General features: G+C 38.9%; 1 protein-coding gene across 4 annotated transcripts in view; it reads right to left on the bottom strand.

Moving 5' to 3' along the window:
* LOC124259404 (plasmolipin-like) overlaps positions 1 to 23,610 on the bottom strand; it is a 54,319-nt gene that overhangs the window by 22,781 nt on the left and 7,928 nt on the right. The window contains exon 1 of one of the 4 annotated variants that reach the window (XM_046693541.1): positions 8,562 to 8,624. The exons of the other annotated variants lie outside the window; for them this stretch is intronic. The gene's annotated coding sequence lies outside the window, so the exon portion shown is untranslated. Of the gene's footprint in view, positions 1 to 8,561; positions 8,625 to 23,610 lie in introns of those variants that run through there. 4 annotated transcript variants of the gene reach the window in all.

The following is a 23,610-nucleotide window of genomic DNA, read 5'->3' as shown; positions in this document are numbered from 1 at the left end:
ACCTTGTCACTGTACAGGATGTACCAAGAGCTATATATCAGGATGTGGTATTTGGTAATGGCGGGGATGAAGTGAGAGATTACAGAGATGCCTGAGGGTTGTGAGGCGCCATGAACAATTGACAAAATTGTTATTCCATGTGAGTGAGTTTAGTTTTATGCCCTTTTAGCAATATTCCAGCAATGTCATGGTGGGGGACACCAGAAATGGGCTTCACACATTGAAGGGTGGTGGGGTAGCCTAGTGGTCAAAGCTTCTGCTCGTCACGCCGAAGGCCTGGGTTCGATTCCCCACATGGGCACTATGTGTGAAGCCCAATTCTGGTGTTCCCCGCCATGATATTGCTGGAATATTGCTAAAAGCGGCGTAAAACCACACTCACTCACACATTGTACCTATGTGGGGGAATCGAACCTGGGTCTTCGACGTGACGAGCGAAAGCTTTAACCACTGGGCTACCGCATGGCCCTTGTTATTCCATGTGGCTTACATGGCTAAGCATCAGGATCAAGCTAAAAAGAATTTATCTTAAATAATAGCTCTATTTTGACATTTACACATTTGTCCTTGCCTCAAGCACCCACTGACCAACTGAAAAACCAATCTGCAAATAATCTTCACAAGAGTCCAATACTAAGCCTGGTGATTATGTGACTTGGTGTAATGTTAAACAGCCTCACACCGAGGGACACTACGACACACATTGCTATTTCCAGCATACAGGATCAGTAAAATAGTTAGCTAAAATATCAGTAATGTCATCGTTAATAGAAGATATTCAAGTTATTTCTTCTTCCTTATAACTGCTAGCCACTTACTACGTTTAGACAAAATTCAACTCAAATTACTTTCCTGCTCAGGATTCTTGGCACATTCTATGACATTGTGACAGATAGTGTCATATTCTCTGTGAACCTAGCCACAACAGACTTCGAGCACCAGGATGCATGGCCAGGGTTATGTGGGTGGTACACTGAGCAGCAGGGGGGCGTGGCCAACAGGGATTATGTGGTACATTAAACAGCAGAAGGCTTGGCCAATGGGGATTATGTGGGTGGTACTGGTAGGTACATTGGTCAAACCAAACGCCCTGGTGCTTAATGGTGGTTATGTTGTACAATGAGCAGTAAAGGTGTGGCCAACAGAGTTATGTTGTACAATGAGCAGTAAGGGTGTGGCCAACAGGGTTATGTTGTACAATGAGCAGTACAATGAGCAAGGGTGTGGCCAACAGGGTTATGTTGTACAATGAGCAGTAAGGGTGTGGCCAACAGGGTTATGTTGTACAATGAGCAGTAAGGGTGTGGCCAACAGGGTTATGTTGTACAATGAGCAGTAAGGGTGTGGCCAACAGGGTTATGTTGTACAATGAGCAGTAAGGGTGTGGCCAACAGGGTTATGTTGTACAATGAGCAGTAAGGGTGTGGCCAACAGGGTTATGTTGTACAATGAGCAGTAAGTAAGGGTGGGCCAACAGGGTTCTGTTGTACAATGAGCAGGGTTAGGGTTGGCCAACAGGGTTCTGTTGTACAATGAGCAGTAAGGGTGTGGCCAACAGGGTTCTGTTGTACAATGAGCAGTAAGGGTGTGGCCAACAGGGTTATGTTGTACAATGAGCAGTAAGGGTGTGGCCAACAGGGTTATGTTGTGGGCAGTGTACAATGAGCAGTAAGGGTGTGGTTCCAATGAGCAGTAAGGGGTAGCCAACATGGTTCTGTTGTACAATGAGCAATGAGCGGCCATGTGGGTATCATTGAGCATCAATGGGGTGCCAATACAATGTTGAGCAGCAGGCTGTGTGGGCAATGGGGGTTATGTTGTACAATGAGCAGCAGGTAGAATGGCCAACAGCATATGGAACAATCATCTATACTTTAGAGATTCTTGTCTCCAGAATAACACAACACAATTAACATATAAGAAACATAATCCTCACTCTCTGAGAGCTGCCACAAGGTACCCCACTGGCCAATGGAGCAACAAGTAGTCACAGTACAATGAGCAGTGAGCAAGGCAACAAAATGACAAACCAGGCGTTACAGTATCCAACCGATCCCCTACACCAATCCCCTAACCCAACAATAACCTCCCTTCATTGTGTAACCAACCAGTCAACACTGTAACCACCAACCATCAAACCTCAATGTAAAACTTCAATGTAACCAACCAATCCACATTGTAACCATCCAAACATCAATGTAACCAACCAATCCACATTGTAACCATCAAAACATCAATGTAACCAACCAATCCTCAATGTAACCAACCAATCCTCAATGTAACCAACCAATCCTCAATGTAACCATACAGTCATCATAGTATTCCATATTGTAACTAAACAATCCTAACTGTAACCAACCACTCTTCACTGTTAAACACTAATCCCCCATAGATCTGCATAACAGTCATGTTGGAGGATGGGCTCGGTACACCTGACCCAGTCATGTATTTTGTAATCTGAGTAGGAAAAACAGTAGTTACATAATGAATGACATGAAAATCATGATTTGCTCACACAAGTAACTCAAATATATGTAACGAACACGAGCTGCAGTCAGTGTTGCATGATGCTCAATAGATGCTGGCAACATGTGTCAAGGTCAGACGTGTAATTACATCAACATAATCAATACAGTATTTGACATGAATGTGACCACAGCCACTCAGACAGTGTCAGAGTCGTCCTCAGCGTATGATCACTCTACGTACTTTACAAACACCGCAAATATACATCAACAATGTAAACTATTGCTGACAAAATGAAACCGTTAACATGGTTAAGGGGTTGTTTTACAATCCTTAATTCTCTTTAGCTATCCATTATCAGAACAATTAAATCATCAAATTCCTGTTTAGCTATCACTATACAAATTAAGTAATAGTTATACAATAATTAATAAATATTTTAACAATCTGCAAAGATAGTCCCGTGCGTACTTATATAATAAGCTTGAAGAACCAATTACACCCGATGACTTTGAGTGGCATGTAGGGTTGTCAGGACTACATCTGAGAAAGGTGCTTGGTCCCCTGGTAAGGATTACGTTGTTTGCTATTACTTAACATTTTTGCTGGCTACTGATAGGGACCACAGAGATTAATAATCATTAGCTAGATATAGATCGATAGATGCAATTAGGCATCACAAGACAATGTTATTTACCTATCCAGGTACATTTTGTTTTGCTGGCGATTGTATTATATGCATTTGTGTGCATATGTTTTGGAAACAGAACCTGAAATAGAAATCAGGTGGCATACTTTTCCCGTGATTTACTGGTGATTTAGTTAAAACTTACCCAATAGCATAACAGAAATGAAGTATCATGCAGTGAGCGGAAAAAAAAGCATCTGAAAGTATTATCTTACCCAGAGAAATATATTCTAGCATTGTGACATTTTGATTGCAGGTTTGCTCTATAAATCATAAAATATTTATAATCATAACCAAGGTTATGTGGCAGCACTTCGGTGTATTGCTGGATACGTTTTATGTATGGAATAATTTGACCAGTCACTGTTGTGCTTTCACATGATCTCGCTATCTCCATCGCAAAATTAGTTTGTTGGCATGTGATCGTCCAGCTAGAATAAATGTGACTTTATCGAAACAAATTATATACATATACTTTTTCTATCAACTACACTTAAATGGATGCAATATCATTGTGGTTTGCTGCAATTAACATGAACATTGGGCAGTTTGAGTACTATTAAAAATAAACTAGATTACAATAGGGCTGCGATGATACACTGTGCCACAATACGATACATATCCCGATATTTTACATGTGATACGATTAGTGGTGGTCCGATTAATTGAAATAATCGAAGATTGGTCGCAGTGACTAAACGACCAAGCAATCGATCATGTTTTCTCATAGTCGAACACAAACAATAATGGTACACTTTTTGCATTAACAATATATTTCACAAGGTTGGTCTTGTAAGTTACCTTTAATAACCACTACAAGCTTGTTCCAAGTCATGATTGAATTTATCTTAAAGACACAAGGAATTTTATGTTCCTAACATACTAGTTAAGTAGTAATCCTTTCAAGATGTGAAATTTCATATCCCCATCCCCAAACAGTATTTACTGATAGGTACCCCAAAAGAACTACATGTTTGATTTCATTATGTTTTTCATTAACAAAAACAAACAAACAAAAAAACAGGAAAATTTCATCATTTCCTGATAGCTACACCAAATGACCATGCCCATGTTAAACTGTGATATTAAGAGTGCCATTAGTTTGATGGTTGCAAAAATAGGTTTTGAATCATTTCATTTGGTCAAATTTACAGCAGTTTCCATTAAATGAATCATGGTGTGTATTATTTTTATAATTTGAGTCGTGCCACCAGGGCACACTGAACATATTTCATCCGAGCCATTTCAATATTTACGTTGCCAGGGCACTATTTCACTCCCTGGACAGCCGTGTTTGAGTCATAACTGATTATGATTGTTGGTAGTTAAATGCAAAAAAGCATCTCTTCAGAAAAGAGACAATATGATGTACACACTCTGAGGATGTAAATGTAAAAACACATGATCACAGAGAAAGAAACTCTGTAGACTTCAACCAAAATATTAAATGACCCTCCACTCTGTGCATGTGTATATAGGGTGGACATAAGCTTTGCATATATTTCAAATGAGACTTTGTTTTAAGTGGGAAATTGTCTTCAAAGTCACCATTATTTTCGCATGTGGGGCTCAATCGTGGCCTAATGCCCTTGAATCAGCTCAACTTCCAGAAATAAACGTGACTGTGGGTCCATATCCAATACGCATACTACTGTCAGGTGTTACCATACACAGGGACAGTAGTTCAATGGGCACTGACAACACAGATCAAATATATCAATAGGAACGCATAATGACTCATCGACTACTTTCGACCATCACACACTATTAATGTTTAAATAGAGGTAGCAGTAATGGTTGAAGGCTGTGTATTCAAATGGTGATCAGGTATAACTTCAGCAACACCTGACAGGATCTTAACGATCCACACACCTGAGTATCCAACCCAATCAATTCAGCCTTTAGAACACTTTACATAACACAGCATGTAGAGAATCTACAACTAGGTTTAGATAAATAAATAATTTTTAAATAAATATTTTTAAATAAGTCCTAAGGAATTCTTTAGCCATTAATCCCCAAAAAAAGTTTTGTAAAAGGAATTGCTGTAATAACTATTTAAAGCATCATATCATAAATCCTAAAGGTTTTTAACTATTAACATAACATTTAATTTATATACATAATGTATTTCAGTCTTGTAATTTTTGTCAAAGCCTCAGCTTAACATTTCTTCGTATCTTCTTTCTGTAGTTAAAATCCATAAATATTATTGTACAAAGCTTTACAACAAGTTGCTAAAAACATATTTCAGAAAGAGGACTTAAAAGAACCACAGGTTACTGAAAAGTGACTAGGGGCTGTGGGGTAGCCTAGTGGTTAAAGCGTCCGCTCATCACACAAAGACCCGGGTTTGATTCCCCACATGGGTACACTGTGTGAAGCCCATTTCTGGTGTCCCCTGCTGTGATATTGCTGGAATATTGCTGAAAGCGGCGTAAAACCATACTCACTCACTCACTGAAAAGTGAATAGTCACTGACTTGCAGCATAGATATATCTGTGTAAATGTAACAGCAGATTCAACAGATGTCCAATTGAACAGTCTGTTATTAAAATAAATGACTTCTACTGCCATGGCAATAAACACCATAATCTGTCTAGCAGTTTAAGATCAAACCACACTGTGATTGGTCCAGACATGCTCAAGGACTATGAACATTAAATTATTTAACCAGATGAGTAAACTAAATACATACATATATAGCTAGCCGAGGTATTCAGTCAACCGCAGTGCTATCCAGAACTGGAGCTCATCTCACCTAACTAGGTAACATACATATATAAGCCGCTTAGCTGCTTAAACAGCGTCACTAAGCTAGCCGAGGTATTCAGTTAACCGCAGTGCTATCCAGAACTGGAGCTCATCTCACCTAACCAACAGGTAACACAACAACTTGTCTGAAGTTAGTGTGTCATGATAAGCCGCTTAGCTGCTTAAACAGCGTCATTAACATAATCATGTTCATACTTCAATGCATCATTCATGTATGACCTCTGAAATCTGTATTGTGCAGTTTCACAAATACCTCTCAATGTGAGTTGTGACATTTGTTATGCAAAATGACTCGAGATGACAGAAAGGACTACTTGACAATCACAACCGTTTGGCACTAACTTGTATCTGCACCGTGCTGTAAAATATTTTCTGCGTTTTGTCATACTGAGATTCATACTGGACAAAACCTAAGCTGTCTAAAAACGCTTCCTTTGTGAATATCTTATAGGAATACAGATTTTGGGAAATTGATAAATTGATGGACCATGAGGGGTGGGAGTTTAGCTGCTATGGTATTTGAAGCCACTGATGACTGTAATGCAAAATCTGTCATCAAGGGATTGTCACTGACGGGATGTTAGTACTATATTTGTTAAAAATAACAGAGGGTCCAGAGACCCTAGCTTCTAAATCTATTATCTTATTTTGCATAAGACAGGACAACCCAGCTTACAGAGAGGGTAGGGGCGTTGGGGTAGCCTAGAGGGTAGAGTGTTCCGTGTCATACCGAAGACCCAGGTTCGATTCCCCACATGGGGCAATGTGTGAAACCCATTACTGGTGTCCCCCGCTGTGATATTGCTGGAATATTGCTAAAAGCGGCATAAAACTAAACTCACTCACTCACTACAGAGAAGGAACAAACTGCCTCCATCCTATTGGGAATTTGAAGACAAACTGCTTACCAACTAACAATGATATGAATACATCGTCCTGGAACAGTATACCTATCAGTATCAATGCAGTTCAACAAATCCAACAAAGAATACCCAATCGTAATCAAGGTAATGCAAGGGCAATAACTCTGGATGTCAAGAAGTCTGTGAAACAGGTCACCAGCTGCCGTTACAGACATTCAGGACAAAAAGTCCTGGCAAGATCAAACTGATGGTTTGATGTACCTGGTATGTGAGCCCTACTGGCACAGCGTCAATAGGTTGACATGAAAGGTTCATCAGGCCATATACCCCTCAATTCAAGGGAGTGAGTGAATGAGTTTAGTTTTATGCCGCACTCAGCAATATTCTAGCTATATGGTGGCGGTCTGTAAATAATCGAGTCTGGACCCGACAATCCAGTGATCAACAGCATGAGCATCGATCTGCGCAATTGGGAACCGATGACATGTGTCAACCAAGTCAGTGAGCCTGACCATCCGATCCCGATAGTCACCTCGTACGACATGCATGGGTTACTGAAGATCAATATTCTAACCCGGACCATCACAGGTCCAATTCAAGTCGAGGTGTGGTGGGGTAGCTGAGTGGTTAAAGCATTCGCTCACCAACGCCAAGATCTGGATTCGATTCCCCACATGGATACAATCTGTGAATGTGGGATACAATGTGGGAAGCCCTTTTCTGGTGTCCCTTTCTCGATATTGCTAGAATATTGCTCAAAGTGGGGTAAAACCAAACTCATTCACTCTCACTCACTCAATTCCAGCTAAAAACTTATACTGCAATCGCATTACAAAAATATATGTACTCATGGACCACTTGAAAGTGCAAGTGTCCCCATACTCTTTTCTGGGTTTCTTGTCATGCTTTAGATTGCATTGTGGGTGAAAATCTGGAAATAAATAATGGAACACTTGTCAGGGGTGGAAATAACTTTAAAATTGCTAGTGTACTCCGGGTACAGTGGCACATGTGAAATCACTTGCCCTGATAATTTTTCCACAATACTGGCCAATTTCTTGTTGATTTTTAAAAAAACAACATAATTAACATTGGAAAGTCAACTGGACGCCGGTACAGTGTGATATACGAATTTGCTTGCCCGACAGAAAAAAACACTGGCCTCGGACGTTGGGCAATGGGTTATTTCCACCCCTGCTTGTACTTTCATGTTTTCCCTTGTTCATTTCCATGAGAATATGTCATCATCATTATGGTCACACATCGTCACCGCCTCCGTGGTGTAGTGGTTAGAGCGTCAGCCCAGAGAGCGGAAGGTCGTTGGTTCGATCCCCAACCGCGTCATACCAAAAGACGTTAAAATATGGTACTTGTTTGTCCCTGCCTGACGCTCGGCATTAATGGGTACAACAAGGACTGGTCGGTTCGGGAGTCAGTATAATGTGTCTGAGTGGGTTATTCATGCTTCACTGCGGCATGGTATCTCAGTGGGCTAGCACTATAAAACCAGCTTAAGTCTGGGCTAGTACAAGCAGCCGCACATACACATACACACGCATGCACGTCGTCATATGAGCGAAATATTCTCAAGTACGACGTAAAACACAATTTCACCTCACCTCACACATCGTCAATAATATTCAAAAGTATTCATTTGGAGAAAATATATATAATTATGAATATAATAAAAGCAATCACAATAGTGTTCACAGACTATGGATCACATACCATATACATGTATAAATGTGTACAAAAATGTTTGACTTACCCAAACTGAGTAAACGAAGTGAAAACTTTGAAATGGTACCCACCCAGGAAACAATCCAGGTCAGCTTCTCAGTAAAACAATAGTGGGCGTGAACACAACAATCTGACATTATATCGGAATACCAGTCTATAATTACCTTAAATGCTGTAATTAGACCCACTAATTAATGTTCCCAAAATACTGCATGGTATCGCTTTAAACACACACAGCTGCATCAGCAAGTTTTGGTTGGCACCGTTCTTTGACTATACAGGGCGCCTTGTTGGACAACTCGTAACATCACTTGCTCATCTCCATCACAGAGGGTGCACTGTAGGGAGTATGCAAGCAGAGCTCCATTGCATCACTATGCATTACTGCTACAGTGAAACAGGCTTAACCCTTGATGTGTCAATGTGATGCTGCCTATGATGTGTTCAGAATGATGATAATGAGCTGTGATTACAGCATCAACAATTCCACCAAACAGTTTCATCTGTTCCACAGGCCAGTCAGAATATTATAGTACTTATGGCAGACTATACATAACATGAGGTGGTAGGTTTGGCTTCAGTCACTATCAGTGTGTGTGCAGAAAGGGGTAGTGACTTCATGTGAGAGATAAATTAACACTATACATGAGTATATTTTAGATATAAAAAAGAAATAAATTAACTTAAATAAAATAATTAGCCCATGTCATGTGTATGCATTACATTACTTTGAAAATGGAAGTGGTGGGATATTGACTGTAGTAAGCGTACTGTTTCACTGTCCAGTTCACAAGGCTGAGAGCATTGTTTGCCATTAGGGCTGCAATGATTCACCCAGACCTCGATTCGATTTGATTTTCGTTATTGGACCCTCGATTCGATCATTTTCGTTTCGATTCTTCATACAAGTAAAAAGATCAGATTTCATTTAACTCTCAGAGTAGACCTTTTAGCGTGAAATCCATAGTCAACTTGGCGATCTCTGCTAACAACAATTCTCATTGGATAATTAGCCAGGCGTCAACCAATCACGGTTTGCCTTATTTCAGTGCTTGAAACTGCTCGAGTTGGAGTCAAAATTACGTTCTGGCTGTGGGGAAATAATTTAAATTGGCATTCAAATATCAAAACGAAATAGTGATAATGGTTATCAAAACTAAGGTGTCAGATTCGATTTCCGATGAATCAAACTGATTCGTTGCATCCCTATTTGGCATGTGAATATTACTTTGTTTCAATACAACAAAACCCTTTGAATATATGAATACTGTTACCGTAAAATATTCCCCATTTGAAAATTTTACCACATAGATTTTTAACCATGTTGAGAATAAAACCTGGTTCCTGGAGTGAAAAGCAATTACTTTAACCACTGGGCCAATTGTTGTTTCTGAGCAACAAGTCAACATGTTCTGTATTTCAGATGGTACATCTGCATCTACACACATTTACTGGCAGTCTGCATCCAATCAGCACAGCTAGGGTTAATACTACCAGCTTCAACTGAGGTGATTTATCTTAAGAGACAGGGCATAATTTTCCTCAAAAGATTGTGTTTCTAATCTTAGGCTTATGCTGAAAATAATAGCTTCTAGTCAGTACCAGATCATGGAGAGGATCAACATGCCTCACGAGAATGTCCTTCACTTGCATCTCACAAGACAACATCATACCAAGAAAATATAACACATTAATACAGGCCTCCCCTTGGTAAACATAACACATACCACCCTTGTACTCAAGCAACTATTTAGCTAAGTTTGCTATAGGTCTCGTGTAACAATCGAGCACTTAGACTTGAAACAACAAATCTCTGCAGTTTTCATGCTTGTTCAGCGTATGCAGTATGAATATGTAAATCATATAGATAAGTGTTTGATTAGATAGGGAGCATTTTCAATATTTAGACAAAATTCTCATTTAAAAAAATGTAAAGTAATGTGTAATGTATACTGTTCCACTTTTGACATGTAAATATGTCTGTATCAGAATTAAAATATCTCTGTTTGACAAACTGATTTTAATATCATGTATTTCATAAATTTGCACAGAAACACTTAGTAATAACAACAGTTGAGTGATTTAGTATGTTTAAATAAGTGCCTTATTTAACATTGAAATATTCAAACAGTAATAATTGATACTATTGATATTAATAATAATAATTATACATATTCTTTACAAAGAATGTAAAGGATGCAAGATTTTCTATTCTATCTTGATACGGAAACATACATTAAAAGAAAAGCTAAACAGCCAGCTTAAATGGGATAGTGATATCAACGTAGATATATCAGAACAACTCTGGAAAGTTTGTAACTATGTACCTTTCAGAACAACTTGTAATACACAATTCAGATGGCTTCAATATAAAATTGACCAAAGAATCATTACAACAAACAAGGATTTATTTAACTATAATCTGACACAATCTGCTTCTTGTACATTTTGTAATGCTACAATCGAATCAATTATCCACATATTTTGTGAGTGTGTACATGTGAAAACGTTGTGGCACCAACTAAAAGCCTGGATTGAACAAAATTCAGGCACAAGATTAATTCTGGATGCAAAACATATCATCTTTGGATATAAAGAAAAACGAAATTATGTATTAGACCTGATTATCATCGCAACAAAATACTATATATATATGCAAAGAGATGTTCTAATTCACATCCGCAGTTTCCTGGATTAAGGAACTACCTACACACCCTGTATGAAATTGACAAATGTACTGCCTTTTCGCACTGCAACTATGGTAAATCCTTCACCTTTTGGTCATCTTGCCATAACCTTTTCACATAAATTACAATAACAATGTATTCTTCTAGCTTACTGATTATCTACCACTCGTGTTCATACTTTGTATATTTATGTACCACAAATGCAACAATTGTGTACCCATCAAAAAGAAATAAAGTGATAAAAAAAAAAAAATTTAATACTGGGATTCATGAATGATTTCCAAGTATCTGTCTGTTTGAGCTAAACTGGGGAAAAAACCTTTAGTTATTTCAAAAATTGTTTTTTCTCAGTTTTCATTTTAAGTCAGAGTGTATTAACATTGCACTTGATGTAATGACAGTAAACTAAGCCAGAACACATCTAACATTACTGGTTCAGTTATCAGTGCACAGCACCCCTACATGGTGATAACATCAGTTAACATTCCAATTTGGGAGTGATACGAACATTTGTTGCAGACATGGTTCCGAATATCAGCGTCGTCGGAGAATTGGCTCAATCCTTGTACTCTTATTAATTAATTATCATGATTATGTATGACGATTCCCATTGCTGACAAGGTACTTCCATTGTTTTACAGTCATGTAATACTGCCATTATGTCATGCAGAGATAATTGCTTAATTGATAGCACAAAGAAACGCCTTGGACATTGGTGCACTGATTTATCACTGTATGTCCAATATACATTTATCAGAGGGGTACACAAAGTCTGTCTAGATTACGTGCTGTCCGACTTCCATTTTTGTGGAAGCTGCAGTAGCTGAGTGGATTAGGCATCTGACATTGTGTGCTGGCAATTAGGTGCCTGACTCTAAGGGTGTGGGTTCGAATCCCAGATGGGACTCAACCCAACAAAAGTACTAGAATCAGTACTTTACTGAGAAAGGTGGTCTGTCAAACAGACCCTGAAACAAATATATCCAAGAATGCCCATGCAAATCTAAAATGTGTGAGTGAGTGAGTTTAGTTTTACGCCGCACTCAGCAATGTTCCAGCTATATGGCAGCGGTCTGTAAATAATCGAGTCTGGATCAGACAATCCAGTGATCAACAGCATGAGCATTGATCTGCGCAATTGGGAACCGATAACTTGTGTCAACCAGGTCAACGAACCTGACCACCCGATCCCCGTTAATCGCTTCTTACGACAAGCATGGGTTACTGAAGGCCAATATTCTAATCCGGACCTTCAAAGGTCTTCTAGAATATGTGTCAAGTCTAGATTTCCACAGTTTCTGAAAATGAAGAAAGTCTCAGGGCTCCTTTTCATCATATTCTATTTTTTTTAATATGAACTGTTTTATCTGTAAATATGTTCATTTCAGAGACATGTTAGTCTATGAGAAAGTGTAATCCCAAATATAACATATGTTACATGTTCTTCACGGTTATAAGAAATAAGGATAAAATATATTGCTTCCATTTGTAAGCTATGACTTGATATGATTCAAAGACAGACGAAAGTATTTGGCCAGTCTGCAATTCAATTAACACTCTTCTGCAAAGTTTTATCGTCTTATACACTACTCAACATTTGGTAAGATTTTGCCAATTCCAGTGATACAACAATGATAAGTTGTTATCAACTGTTTACCCATGAAGTTAAATCATAAAATGATTTTGTCATTACTCACACCATTAGAATGTATAGATGTCACTTTTAATTCTACACTGACTGACTGCGTTTGGTTTTACGCCGCTTTTAGCAATATTCCAGCAACATCACGGCGGGTTTAATTTTATAATTTCTGGAGTATGTTCTTACTGGGTGGGAGGGTGTAATGATGATTTTAAAGGGGATGTGTGTTTGGGGTGGTGGTGTGGGGTCACCCATTTTGTTCTGGGGAGCTAGGTGGAGTCGGCAATTTTGTACACACGTACTACGGGGGGTGGGGGGTGTCAGCAATTTTGTACATCAAAATATGTTTAAAATAATGCTTAGAAATTATGGGAAGGGAGGGGGTTCATTGAAATTGTACATGACAAACAGGGGGGTCACTTATTTTGTACATAATTTTTTTTTTTTGGGGGGGGGTCATTCACATTGTACATGCTTCTCCATAAAAATCATCATCACCCCCCTAGCCATAAATTATGAACAGTCCCTAATGTTAATGTAATTATACTGTTTATTTTTACAACAAATATTTATCAGTATATCTCAATAGGTTGACGATAGATGCAAAATTTATTCATAGACAGGTTACAGTAATATTTACCATAGTCATGAAATACGAAACAATGAGTACAATGCGCATAGCTTTACGCTGTTGAGCGCATGTTTGTTCGTGAATATTCGTCAAATTTAATGGTTAGTTTACTTCATTCAAGTGTGTTATACTAAAACAACAAAATTCTGATTAATCGAAAATATGTTTTCACAATCGATAATTATTTTTAATCTTTCTTTCGATCGATTTTCGATTATTTTTGATCATCGGAACACCACAACTTAAAAGTGTAAGAAAAGATTTTGAAAACTGATTTTCATCACTCATTTCAGTATAATCACTGACAACCTAACAGTGAAACTAATTACCCAGTAATCTCAAAAGGGTAATGAACAGGTAATTAGTGCAATTATCAGCTGATTGCAGGTAAAGCGAACAGTAATACAATACGCTGTACAGTCTGATAATCATCAGAGATAATGAGTATTTACTGGCCATTCTTATGGGTACAAATACTATTCATGGAGAATCCTTACATAATGGGTTTTTGGATGCTTAAGAAACATTCATAGTTTTCATGCTAATAACATAAATAGTAAAACATGTCACTCACTCATAAAAGACAAGTTTATTGTGAAAACAAGCCATCAACTGAGTACTTACTACGTCTGTACGACGTCAGACTCCTTGAAATAGCGAGATGATGAATCAACACGGCAGTCTGAAAGTGTATGATGTCCAAATGCATACAATCCACAACTACTGCTAATATATTTTACAGATATTTGGGTCAAATCGGTTTGGCATTTTTAACCAATCAGTGATCATGGCACTGTCGGTAAATATTGAGATAGCACGTATGAAAAACTTTCATAGTGCCCTGGCGGCTGGCGGAAACTGATACAAATAATACTCACCATGACTTATTTAATACAATGTGTGATTTTGACCAATTCAAAGGATTTAAAACCTATTTTTACACCCAGGAAACTATATATAATTGGCACTCTCAATTAGTTTAACATGGCTGTGGACATTTTAAATGCCGATAATGCACGACAGGAAATCCTATTTTGGATGATGACACAGTTTGTGAGTAAGGTTCTGGGCCCAGGACAAAAGAAGTGTACAGTGTGCGAAATAGCCACTGGCCCGCTAACTTGTGGCTAGTAAAAATCCAGTCGGGCCAGTAAATCTCAACAGTCATGGCCCGACTGGCTAGTGAATTTCATGGGGTCTTTTTGTAGATATATCCCACTCTCCGACTCGTTAAGTTATAATACACTTATTAATCATGATGTATTATGGCCTGATAAAAATGTTCATCATATTAGCAGCTTAATGATGAAAATCGTGTCTACATTCAAATTTCGGACCAGTGAATTATTTTGTGGGCTAGTTAAACTTTCAGGCATAGTTAGCCCGGCTTGTTAGCAAAATTTGGAAACTATTTCGCATACTGGATGTGTTACAAACAATTATTGCAGTCTTCATAGTGTTCCAGAAATCCTGCTCTCAAGTTTACAGGTGCCCTACGGCACCCTTTGAAAATATTACATTTCTATCCCTACATAATATAATAATATTGGAAAGGGTGTAACGATTCACTCGCATATTCGGTGAATCAAACCATAGCCCTTCATGAATTCAACTCGTTATTCGTGGTCACCAGAACCGAATATTAACGATTTTTTTTTAAGGGAGCATGTTTTACTTGAACCCTTGTGTACTTTTGGAAAGTCAGATATGCAAGAATTGAATATGCCGTAGCGCAAGTCATGTGAGTTTGCCAAGGCCACACATGGTACTGTCATCTATAACTATTACATACCAAATTTGAGTGTCATGAGATCACTGGTTATTGCTGTGACAAATCAAAACTGTCAACATGGACATTCCATATTGTACAGCAATAACTTAACTACAATATTGTATTCGTGAATAATTCTTCGTATTTGTTACCCAATATTCATGATACGTATCATATTCGCCACATAGTGTATTCGTTGCAGCCCTAATATTGAATACTATAGTGCATCCCTATGGGCGCAGTGAAACTTTTTTCTGCGTCCATTCTCTTCATAATACATTTGTTGCATTTCTATCCCTGACAATGAGAAAAGATTTTCTACGTATAATTCTGCTAAAAAGGGCTTGACATTCACCTTAATTCCCAAACAAGACCACAGGACCAGTAACTTTTAAAAATCACTGGTCCTTACACATGTTACAGATTCTTACTGGTCCTGCTAAGGGACTCTTATCGACAGCCTTAAATATCTACTAGACCGTCGGGATAGCACTTATCAAAGTTGCACTGGTCCTGTCAACATTTTACTAGACCCGGGCCAGTGGGATAGCATGAATGTCGAGCCCTGCTAAATATGCTGTGTCAGGTGACCTCTAGTTTGCATCTGGTGCGCTGATCTCACGTACTGCATCAGCTTATACATCCATATGTTACAGTGATCAGTGAGATGAACTGCTCATTCATATTATTCACTGCAACAGGTTATAGCTAATGTATCTGGGGCCTGCAGTTGACCAGAAATAGGACTAATAATTACAGGTCGACAAGTCGAAAATGTAGTCTGTCTCACAGTCCCTGAAATACTTTCCCTACTCCCTATTAATCTTAGGCACATCACCAGAATTCACACATATATTCAACTTGCTAATCTTTCATGAAAAAAGTTGAAAAGATCCTCGATATTGGATATTAAAGCAAATTATATTTCCATGCGCGATACAGACATTTTGTTTTGCTTGTATTTGTATAGCATAGCCATGAATGTGATAAAATATCAGTCCAAGGGAGCATTCACAATTAATGGCACGTACAAGGGGGGATTAGCAATCTTGTACACAAAATAATGTTTAAAATTATGCTCAGAAATCATGGGAAAGGGGTGTGTGTGTGTGTGTTAAAATTGATTTTGCACATAACATGGGGGGGAGGGGGGTTCCACTTATTTTGTGCATAAATATTAGGGCGGGTCATTTACATAGTACATGCTTCTCCATAAAAATCATCATCACCACCCCTAGCCATAAATTATGAACGGTCCGTAAGTGAAACAGGTTGTTCGACTAGTCCAAAAACATGGAGGCTGGGATGTTGCATATAAGCATGACAATGACACCTTGCTACTTTCATAAGTGTTGAAGTCCATGTATTTTTAGATCCTGTTTGGAAACGAGTTGTTCATCTTCACCTTGCATGGTTGATCAAACCTACCAGTACAACATATTCCAACTGCCCTAAGGTTCTACAGCATGTGTAGCTGCCAGTTGCTAACTTTTTTCACATGCACATTATAAACATGACGAAAGTTCCTAGCATGACCTTGACCCACAAACCAAAATGCCAACGTCAAATGTGATGCCAGTAAGCTGCACTGGGTCACCCATTATTTAGAGGACCAGGAATGCCAGCTATTTCTGTGAATGTGCGTGTGAGATGCAGTAGTCTGCTCACAGAGTTTGGGTGGAGAGTTCTACCATTTTGATGGAGATCTGATGTACTTGGTGATGGATAAAATGAGATCACATTTACAATCATGGATCCACTTTTACATGTTCACCCCTATTCCCTTTTTAAAATCATGGACTCTGGAGAATCTTTTGTTCCACAGGAATAATATCATTGTATTTATTACACAAACATAAAATCATCAATCTCGGAATCTAGTCTGACAATTTCACCTTCACTACCACACACCCTACAAAGGAATGGTGGATTCACACCTGAATCAACCTTCAAATGAATTTTATGTAAATGTAGAAATGGTTTGGGAATAGATACTGATTAATGCAGATCAATCAAATATTATTACTGTAGGCTGTGTATGCCAGTCTACATTCAGAAATGGTATGGAAATGTCACTTGATACAAGCAAGTAATAGCTCTGATAATGAATAAATTAATCTTATTTATGACTGTGAGTGAGCGTTTCAAACAGAATTGCACCAATGCTGTACCAGATGACACCAGAAAAAACGATTTCAAACACTGTTTGGAATGGAACCAGTGTATGAAATAGGGCCCGTCCCACTAGATTTCTGACGGACCGTCTAAATTTACAGCTAGCCAGCCGAATGGTCTGGTAAATTTTTAAATTGTCCATACATCTGAATAAATTCACCATATTTGGTCTGGTTAAAGCCATTTTGGGCTGGTAACATTTTGAAGTTACCAGCCCTGATGTCAGGCTGGGTTTTTGGCTTATTTTATTTATACACTGACCTATGGTAGGCAGACGATTAGTTCTACCGAGACTAATGCTTAGCCCCTGAGTGTGAGTGAGTGAGTGAGTGAGTTTAGGTTTACGCCGCACTCAGCAATATTCCAGCTATGTGGCGGCGGTCTGTAAATAATGGAGTCTGGACCAGACATTCCAGTGATCAACAGCATGGGCATCGATCTGCGCAATTGGGAATCGATGACATGTGTCAACCAAATCAGCGAGCCTGACCACCCGATCCCGTTAGTCGCCTCTTACAACAAGCATGGGTTACTGAAGATCAATATTCTAACCCGGATCTTCACGGGTCCTTAGCCCCTGAATACATATAATATTGATGGTAACAAATAAACCCATTTACCGGTAAATTGAAAAGGAACCCCATTGAGTTGGCAGATTCAGGGCCTGGGGAAATCTAGACTTGCTTCATTTAAAGTTTTAGCATTGCACTGAGGGCTAGGTAGTAGGGACTATAATGTGGCTCAGGGACTGTGAGACAGACTACTTCTACCCCACTGCTGGCATGGTAAACAATGAGAGTTTCTTGTAACTATTTCTTCATCAGCCACACTTGTACATAATCATGACCAACCAGGACGAACTAGATACAAACATTAGTTTAGGATGTCAGGTGTACACATGGCAAAAACATACGGTGAAGAATTAATGACTTTCCTGGTTTCTGAAATCGAAATGCAGATTGTTCATATTTGGCAAAATCCAACGAAACACTCAAGGATATGACGAAGTCATTCCACTTTTAACTTGGCAGTCATGAAACAGGATGCAGTTTACTTTAAGCACTGCTGCCATGGCTGTAGTTGATAGTTAGGTATGTAATAACACTGCCGTGTTGGTAATATGTCAGATATTGCAGGGACAGACGTAGTCTGTCTCACAGTTCCTGAACCACATTAATTTCCCTACTGCCAAGCCCTCTCTGCAGTGCTAAAGCCCTAAATAAAGCAAGTCTAGATTTCCTCAGGTTCAGGTCTCCCTAGGGCTCCTTTTCAATATAACTGGGCTTGTTTGTTACTATCAAAATTAGATATATTCATAGACTAAGCCTTAGTCTAGGACAGATGCAGCCACTGGTCTGTTCGTCCAAAGACTTGGTTGATTTTTCCTAAAATCTATCCATTTTATGGACACTCAGTCCAAAATTATCCACGGTCTAGTTGATATTTCCTAAATATCACCAACAAAATCTTACCAACAAAAGATATAACTGTTACCAGATCAAACAGCATTAAAATATGGTATGTAATATCCTGATTGCCAGAAGCATGTCAACAGAAATTTCCATGAAATTAACACTGTGTTAGCTGGTTATTGCATATCACAAAATATAAGTCGTGGTTCGAAAACCCTTCTTTTAAATTGCGATGGGAAATCAGCACAACTTACTTTCAGAACAGTACGGTTCTTCAAGGCAAACTTAGCAACCACACCTGGTACAAGTGAAACAAACATATATAACTGCCCATTCTGTGATGATACACCGTCATCCCAAAGTCTAATGTTTCTTGTCACTTTCAAACCCCGATCCCTATTTGTAATCAAGGGCAGGTAACTTAACCTGTTTCATTAAAATGAACATACAAGCTGCACCTTGCACGTTTCTGCTCATGTCTGTGTAGATTGTGTGTTTGTCGAAGATTACAAGGCCTACGTGGCTTTTGCTCTAGTTCAGACATCTAGCTCCAGACCTTTTTGACTCGCAGTGCAGTGAAACTGACATTTTCATAACTGAAACAACTACATTCATCCTCAAGAATCTATAACTATTTGTCAAAACAAGACCAAGAAATGAATTACCCCCTGTTGTACACTCATGAAAATGAGACCAATAAATACTGTTTGCACTGATGATACAAGTTTCAGTTTTATTGAAATCTATTCTTTTGGATGGCATGCTTTAATCATTTCAGCTACAGGAGTACTTGCCATAGTGATAACAATTAAAAACATCCCATTTTTTCTCGTATTTAATATGTTAAATGAGTCATTATACTTATAGTTAATATTAAAAAAATTTACATGTCAAAAATAATAAGTAAACATTGATATTTTTCTCTACTACTTATGTACTATTATATAGTTATCCGAGTTAAGAGTACGAACCAAGCTCAATAGGCAAGTATTAACACATGACACTTATCTTGTTTGCTGTCAGGGTAACCATGGTAACTGGAACGGATTTTTGTGATCCAGTAAACGTACATACATGATGCAATCTGACATTGTGGTATTACCAGGATAACAGAATAAACAAAACTCTTGCCAATACAATCAGAAACATAGATTTTGTAGAATTTGTTCGAATTTTTAACATTTCATGACAAGCATTTTGCACTTAATTTGTGACTCTAGCGTCCACGGTCAGTACATGCTGCTATTGCTAGTGTTGACATTCAGGCAGGTTGATGTTCGGTGGAATATTTCCATGATGATCATGCCAATGGTATTTAAAATGTTTATATGAAACTGAAATGGTTGGTCAAAACAAAGCATACAAAATGCAGTGAATTTTTTTTTTTCATGTTGACAGTTTCGATGAGTATGTATGGAGGTTCGGGCAAGCCGGAGTTGGCAACTAGTGAACACCTGAAATAACATGTACCTTTTCACAAAGATTTAATACTTTTCACGGATGGTACCAGGAAAATCTATTTTCAGCGGAAAACTTAATATTGTGTCATCGAATGGGGGTTTCTCAATGGATTTAGACGATTCACAATTGAACAATTTGAAACAAAATCCGCGGAAAATTGCCATCCCTGACTATTGGTTGGTTGGTTTGTTGTTTAACGCCACAGTCAGCCAGACATGTGGAGGCTGTACATATGACTGACTGACTGAGTTTAGTTTTACGTCGCTTTTAGCAATATTCCAGCAATATCACGGCGGGGGACACCAGAAATGGGCTTAACACATTGTGCCCATGTGGGGAATCGAACCCGGGTCTTCGGCGTGACGAGCCAACGCTTTGACCACTAGGCTACCCCATCGCCCCCTGTACATATGAGCATCGATCTACGCAACTGGGATACGATGACATGTGTCAACCAAGTCAGCGAGCACCAGATCCTGTTAGTTGCCTCTTATGACAAGCGTGGGTTACTGAAGGCCAATTCTAACCCGGATCTTCTCAGGTCTTTAATGATATTTGAACAATGAAGGATAAGTCGTGTGAAGCAAGAACCAACCAACCCATGTTCAGAATTTGGTGGCTACGTGAAACACATAAAAAAAATGATGCCCTAAGTGTGGATATACCTCACTCTCTATGGCAGTAAGACATGACAGTTACAAGACAGTGAGGAAGGTATGTGACACAGGTGTAGTGAAGCTATGTCAGTGTCCGTCAGTGTGAGATTATTGTCTTACTGCCACCTTTCACATATCCACTTACAACAGTCAAAGTGTCCCCTGTGTCTCACGGACCGCCTCCGTGGTGTAGTGGTTAGAGCGTCCGCCCACAATTTCACCTCACCTCACCTGTCTCTCAGGATTCAAGATCCCCAAACAGGGAGCTCGTAAAAATGTCCAGTTCTTGAAATCAGATGCTCTTGATCAGGGAACATATTGACACCTCAATGTCTAGCAACAATTACCATGTCTTATCATTGATAGGGTGTTGGGGTAGCCTAGTGGTTAAAGCGTTCGCTCGTCACGCCAAAGAACTGGGTTCGAGTCCCCACATGGGTACAACGTGTGAAGCCTATTTCTGGTGTCCCCCTCCGTGATATTGCTGGAATATTGCTAAAAACGGCATAAAACCAAACTCACTCACTCCTATTGACCTCGTTCAGGCTCACTGACAGGTTCAGAATCATACTTTACATCAGAAAAACATCATGTCAAAGGATATTCAAGGCTTGCTTTCTCCTGCTGGGTTCAAGTTCGGGATAACTACTGGATACCCTGCCATCTAATGTCTGTCCTGAAACATGGCCACAGTGCGTATCAGGTGGTCACAATGTCTGCCCTGCCTGGTAGTGTCAGCTTACCCACTCACAGTATTACTCCTATCACCATTGATAACAGCAGAGATGCCATAATGATTTCATAAAAAGTCACTGATCCTATACTAACAGTACAATTTGATAGCAATCGATGTCTTTTTCATTACGCAAGTGATTTTTATGAATATATTCTGTACGCATTTGTTTTAAACTTTTTGAGTACCTAACATTTTAAATGCGTAATTGGTACGCAACAATTATTTTTCAATGCGTAAATGGAAATTTTCTATGCGTATTTTACCCAGATACGCAGCTTATCTGGGCCTGTGTTGGAAGGTTGAAATGTCTGACCTGTCTGGTAGTAAGTTACTTCCCCCTAATTTTGTTGTGAAATTCCATAGCTGAATGATGCTCTCAATATCAACGGTCAGGGGTGGAAATAACCCATTGCCCGACATCCGAGTCCAGTGTTTTTTTCTGTTTGGCATGCAAATTTTTTTATAGCACACTGTACTGGTGTCCAGTTGACTTTCCAACGTTAATTATGTTGTTTATTTAAAAAGTCAACAAGAAAATGGCCAGTATAGTGGATAAATTATCAGGGCAAGTGATTTTACATGTGCCACTGTACCGGAATACACTAGCAATTTTAAAGTTATTTCCACCCTAACGGTAATTCACAGACTGCTGTAATACAGCAGGAATATATATCACAACAGCGACTGATTTTGTGGATTTTATAACAGAATCAAAAGTTGCGAATTGACGTTTTTAAATAGTACACAAAATATATTCAGCTTTTTAAGGGCAAGTCAGCAGCTTCCTTTGAGATGTCGTATTTCATGAAAAATGGAGCAGTACTAGATCACTGTACACCATGTGTCCAAATAGAAGCACCCTTGTGATGTCCCAAATGTATTGAAGCATATATCCCCGATGGTTAAACTACCCCCGCCCCGACTATCAGCCAGCCATGCATCACATACCACAGCTGGTATTTCAGGTAGGACGGCAGTTACAGCGACTATGGTACCTGTAAAGCTGCACTGATTGCCACGGAGAGGAAATGAGGGACAGTACTATATCCTGCGGAGCAAGAATGTGACTGATACAAACACAACATAGTATAGCCACTAGTTTGGCTGTCTAGAGCAGGTTTACAAGTCTCACAATCCTGTCACACGCCCACAGGATCAAAGGTCAAGGTCTTGACCTCGGCCATCATGGTTCTGTGGCCATGGCTACACCATGTCAACTCTGTGAGGTTGTGTGTCATGCTGTGACCGAGATTGGGCGTCGTGCTGTGACTAACTGCACCCAATGCGGAAACACTCTCATGAAAACAATCGTCTGTCAAAGTGAAGACTTTAGGTCTCTACTTGTGATATTTCATCAGATATTTGACACAGGGTTGAAATGCAGTTTAATGAGAGACTTCACAGAAAGCCAAAATATCACTGGCATATTCACAGGGCATGCAACCGAACACCTGCTTAACCAATGTGATTCGTTCACAAAAATACAGGTGTATAAAAAGTAACAGACCTATACCTTTCAACTCAGTCATGAAAAATGATTGCATAAATTAAAATGCCAAACCAAAATTCTAAAAGCAGTCAGAGAATTATTTTTGACTGCCTCTTAACCATATGAATTACAACATAAAAAGAGAGTATGTTTTCCAATATAATTCAAATACCAGATCTATGAGACATTAGGACAATGAGACTTGGTTCAATGATTACAATGTCATCATGGCACTTCATCATACTAATTCGTACACATAAAAAGAGAGTATGTTTTCCAATATAATTCAAATACCAGATCTATGAGACATTAGGACAATGAGACTTGGTTCAATGATTACAATGTCATCATGGCACTTCATCATACGAATTCCGTACACAACAATTAATAAAAATAATAATTGTCTCAGCAAGATCA

The sequence above is a fragment of the Haliotis rubra genome, unplaced genomic scaffold (genome assembly GCF_003918875.1).
Source record: "Haliotis rubra isolate DU_JTF1 unplaced genomic scaffold, ASM391887v1 Scf72, whole genome shotgun sequence".
NCBI classification, from domain to species: domain Eukaryota; kingdom Metazoa; phylum Mollusca; class Gastropoda; order Lepetellida; family Haliotidae; genus Haliotis; species Haliotis rubra.
The sequence above is the reverse complement of the archived record's forward strand: the minus strand, read 5'-3'. Positions and strand labels throughout refer to the sequence as shown.